The following is a 5,529-nucleotide window of genomic DNA, read 5'->3' on the forward strand; positions in this document are numbered from 1 at the left end:
AAGAATATGGGTTTATTCATATCAGGATTTCCAGAGGTGTATGAAGAATGAGTCAAGGTAGGGGAGAGAGGCTTGAAGAGTGACAGCTCAAAAAAAAAAAAAAAGAGTGACAGCTCAGATGCAGAGGTAGGATATATCCAAGAAGCACCAGGACAGACCCATAACAATGGCTGACTGAAGAAACGATCAGAGATTAGCAAAAGTTGGCTTAAGAGGGAAAGCAATATTTTTTGGAGATTCTGCTTAGTGTTTGTGATAAATATGTCTTACTTATACCTGTTATATTAATACAATCAAGTTCCCAAACCAAATTTCAACCCTTATTCTGAGAATGAAGTAAAAATCAATATCAAAGTTTGATCATTTTTGAAAGAAATTTAATTCCTATGTTGCTCAGTTTCACCTCAGGATATTATTTGAAATGCAGAGTGATATTCCAGATGATAACGGGGCTCTTCATGTAGCACTAATTGTAACTAAGCCCTGAGCACATTTCTTGCACTTGTATTTAGCGGACTTATTTTAAAAATATTTTCTTAGAGGTTGCTAAAGGGAATTACTAAAAGTTACAATCATGAGTGACTAATGTCATTCATAGACAGTGTTTTTCAATTAAATGCACGTCTTTTATGCAAATTATATTTTGAATCATTTTAAATTTTAACAAGGTTATAAATTCTCAGTGTTTACAGAGTCAGATAGTTCTACAAGGTTTGTTTTGAAAGATGTAACTCCCCATTCCTCCCCCTTCACATGCACAATTTTCTAGTCTTTTAGCTTAATGTTAAGAATTTTAGGGAGTTCCCTGGAGTTCCCAAATCCTAATGGTTAGGATTTGGCACTTTCACTGCTGTGGCCCGGGTTCAATCCCTGATCGGGGAACTAATATCCCACAAGCTGTGTGGCACAGAAAGAATTTTATATTTATGCCCATGCTTTTAAGTATTAGGCTTGTATTGCTCCTTCTGGATTTTTCCATTTTAAGATATTGATCCCCACTATGCAAGTTAAGGATTAAGTTCTATTTTCTCCTCCTCCATCTCCATCACACATGGCACCTTTCCCTAAAAGCCATCCTTCCAGTGTAATTACATATATGTTTTTAGATCAATACTCAGTATTTACATAGCCATAAATACAATTACTTTCTTCTCTTATGCAAGAGGTTTTTTTCTTTTTTTCTTTTTTTTTTTGCAGTACGGGGGCCTCTCACTGTTGTGGCCTCTCCCGTTGCAGAGCGCAGGCTCTGGACGCGTACGCAGGCTCAGTGGCCATGGCTCACAGCCCCAGCCGCTCTGCGGCATGTGGGATCTTCCCAGACTGGGGCACGAACCCGTGTGCCCTGCTTCGGCAGGCGGACTCTCAACCACTGTGCCACCAGGGAAGCCTTTCCCTAGAGCTAATACCTGCATGATTTTTTAATTGGCTTAGCTTTCTTTGTATCTATCATTAGTTCAATTCCCAAACTCTCGGTCTTTTTTTTCTTTATTGAGGTATAGTTGATGTACAATATTATGTTTCAGGTGTACACCATAGTGATTCACAATTTTTAAAGGTTATATTTCATTTATAGTTATTATAAAATATTAACTATGTTCCCTGTATTGTACAATATATCCTTGTAGCTTATTTATTTAGGCCACACTGCATGGCTTGCAGGACCTTAGTTCCCCTACCAGGGATGGAACCCGTGCCCCCTGCACTGGAAGCACAGAGTCGGAACCACTGGACTGCCAGGGAATTCCCAGCTTATTTATTTTATACATAGAAGTTTGTACGTCTAAATCCCCACTGCTATCTAGGTCTTCTATTTAAGTCTCCTCTCAGGTCTTCAGACACAGCTAGAATTTCATCAGTCTCATCTTTCTCCATTTTTTTTCATTTCTGCTATCACAGTTTTAATTTCCAACAGCTGTTTTTCATTCTCTGAATATATATTCTTTTTTTTTCCTTGTTTTGTGTCACGTTTGCTATTTCTTATTTTATCTGGATATAGTAATAATAATAGTTTGGGTTTGTTTTGGTTTTAGTTGACTTCTCCATGTTTCCTCTAATCTGCCATTTTGCTTGTTTACTTTGGATTATATCTTTCATACTAGAGGCATTTCTCTGTTATTTGGTAATTCTTGGTTATCTACTTATATTTAGGATTGGGAAACTAAAAAAGTAATTTAAAGTTCCAAGGGCCTATGTGGATTTGACCATGTGTACTTCACTGAAGGATGACCAAGTTGGTTGAATTAGTTTCATTGGGGCTCCTTAGATCTCTCCTCTTAGACTGGTCACATTCCTCAGAGAAGCCTATCCCTATTCTCTACTAGGAAAAAAAAAAAAAGGTCTGGTTGCCACTATTTTAGAGTTAAGTGCGATGATGGTCTTAGTACCTGGCATGTGTTTGGCTAATCTACCTATTTTCTGTAGGGTATTCCTCCCTCAATTCTGTCTGGTGATCCTCAATGCAGAGACCCTGCTTTACCACTGTTCTATCCCTTGGGGATAAGTAAGGGGTAATTGCTGGGCTGTAAGGACCTGAATATGTCTTAAACAGAATCTCAACCAGTCTTTTTTTGCTATCTCTTCTCCTCCTCCTCCCTTCCCTTATTTCCAGAGATCCCTACAACCACAAATTCTTGAGATTCGGGGGGTTTCTGCAGTGTGAACTGAATAGTTTATTGTCTCTGATTACTCAGCTCTTAGGACTGCTGTATACCACTTGCCTTTTTTATTCCAAGTTTCAAGATTTTGTTTCTGCCTTCTCTCCCATTCTCCCCACCCTTTCTAAAAGGTTCATGCCTTTTTGAAAATCTCTACTTATTTCAAAGGAGTTTTGAAAGGAAGCAGAAGATGTGTATTCAATCCACTATCTTTCCCTCAAAGTTCCCAATGTGTTTTAACGTATTAATTTCATTTTATTAAATGTTAAAATGTTATTTTGCTTTAAAAATACTTAGGGTTGGGTTTCCCTGGTGGCACAGTGGTTAAGAATCCGCCTGCCAATGTAGGAGACACGGGTTCGAGCCCCGGTCCAGGAAGATCCCACATGCTGCGGAGCAACTAAGCCCGTGTGCCACAACTAGTGAACCTGTGTGCCACAAATACTGAAGCCTGCACGCCTAGTGCCTATGCTCCGCAACAAGAGAAGCCATGGCAATGAGAAGCCCACACGAGGGAGAGTAGCCCCCGCTCGCCACAACTAGAGAAAGCCTGTGCACAGCAACAAAGACCCAATGCAGCCAAAAATAAATAAATAAAATGAATAAATTCATTAAAAAAAAATACTTAGGGTAACACTTAGAGCAAAGAATAAAAAAATTCATTGAGAAACAGGGGGAAAGGAGAAATACGAAAGCTGGAGAAATAATTACAAAGGGCAATTTTGTGCTCCAGAGATCATGTTCTGAAAGGTGAAATGGAGGAGAGGGTACAGGTGAAACTGCACCTCAGATTGGGACCCAGCCAGCCTAAACCCAGATTAGGACTTGAACCCACGCAGCCGGGACTCAAAGTCAGCCAAAACCCTGATTGGGACTTGAACCCACACAGCCAGGACTCAAACCCGGCCAAAACCCACGGTCTTCCAACTGAGATCACACACCTAGTTCTTGAGGTCTCATGGCAGAAGGAATTCAGTGAAAGACAAAGCGATAGGTAAATAGGGGATTTATTTAGAGAGAAACACACTCCACAGTGTGTGGGCCATCTCAGAAGGCAAGAGAGGCACCAGGGTATGGGCTTGTCAGTTTTTATAGGGGTGGATAATTTCATAGGCTAATGAGTAGGAGGAGTATTCCAACTCTTTTGGGAAAGGGCAGGGATTTCCAGGAATTGGGCCACTGCCCACTTTTTGATCCTCATGGTCCGGCTTGGAACAGTCATGGCGTCTGTGGGTGTGTCATTTAGCTTGCTGATGAGTTACAGTGAGTGTATACTGAGGCTCAAGGTCTAGTGGAAGTCAACTTGTCTGCCATCTTGGACCCATTTGGTCCTAGTCAGTTTCTGTCATGTTCTTGGTCTATGTCATTCTTTCAAAGGTTGTGCCCTGCCCCCTGCACTCCTGTTTCACAGGGGACAAACAATCCTATATTGTAGTATGAAGGATGTTGTATGAGAGCGGACTTTAACAGATCTCACTGATTTCAACCACCTTTGGAAAAAGAGCCTCAAGTCTTCTTAACCTCTCCATTTTTCATTTATTCACTAGTCAACAAACATTGATGAATAGAAATGTTTACTAGGGCCTAAGAACATTAAGGGGTATAAGATACGATTACTGCCCTCGTGGAGTTCACAAATAACTCATATATAAACTTGTTAAGTGTTTCAATCCCTGAGGCACCATGGAGACAAAGAGGACAGTGTGACTATAAACCACCCGGAAATCAGCTGCCAGAGAGATAGGAGAAAAACCAAGAGAATACATTTTATAAAAGGGGGCAGTAGATAGCAGTGTCAAATCCTGCCAAGAAGCTAAGGGAGTTAAACGTGGATGTTGGATTTACTGATAAAACCAGCAACTGGTCAGAGAGGTTTCTGTGAGGGTGAAATTCAGGTTCAAATTTGACTTTGAAAGATAAAACAGAGAGTTTTGCAGGATTAGAGATGTGTTTGGAAAGATTAAAGTTTGTTTAACTCTTCTTAAGGGAAAAAGCCTAAGAAGAAAAGTTGGAGGTACAGGGCAGAATGGAGACGGCTGATTGGGCAAAATCCTCAAGAAAGTGAAAAAGAATGAGATCAAGAACACTGACTGAAGGATTGATTTTAAACTGGAAGACAGACACACAGTTTTGAGGGCACGAGCCCGCTGTGTCTGTCCCTTTGCCTAGCAAAGCAATAAAGCTACTCTTTCCTACTTCACCCAAATAAATAAACTGGGAGACGATTCTCCCTTGAACAGAAGAGAAGAAAGGAAGGGAGGGTGGATATTGGGCAAACCAAAGCTTGTGTTTAGGTCTGGTGGCATGGAGGTCCGTTTTCTCTGTTGAAATAAGATGCAAAGTCACCTGATCAGAATGAGAGGGTTGGTGTCAAGGTTGGAGGTTTGAGGAGACTAGGGAAATAGAATAGCTTACAGTTTAAAACAGAAGAAAAAGGAGAGCGAACCTCTGACTAGCACCTCATATTTCAATTAAATTGGAGGTCATTCATTTAGCACTGCACTAACCTGCAAAGTAGTTAGTACCACAGAAGGGCAAGGGAGGGGAGGTTTGCGTCACGTTATGGACCTGAGAATCCAAAATGAGTAGAAAGGAAGGAAGGAGAGGAAGAAAGGAGTAAATTTTTTTTTTAATTATTGATTCAAGCCTGAAAGCCTGAGGACGTCTGGATGAACACAACGAAAAGCTGTCGGTGGGCGAGATTTCATGAACTTAATTTCAGAACTGTCATGCTTTGGCGATGGCAAGGTATTACCTCCAAAACACAGTTTCTCGGTCATTACGATGCCAGGCGGTCTGGCCTGTCGACAGGCACTGGCAACCAAAACCGGTCTTCCGTTCGCCTAAAAGCAGCGGCTCCGCGCGTGCGCAGTGT

This window comes from Kogia breviceps, chromosome 12 (genome assembly GCF_026419965.1).
Source record: "Kogia breviceps isolate mKogBre1 chromosome 12, mKogBre1 haplotype 1, whole genome shotgun sequence".
Lineage (NCBI taxonomy): Eukaryota > Metazoa > Chordata > Mammalia > Artiodactyla > Physeteridae > Kogia > Kogia breviceps.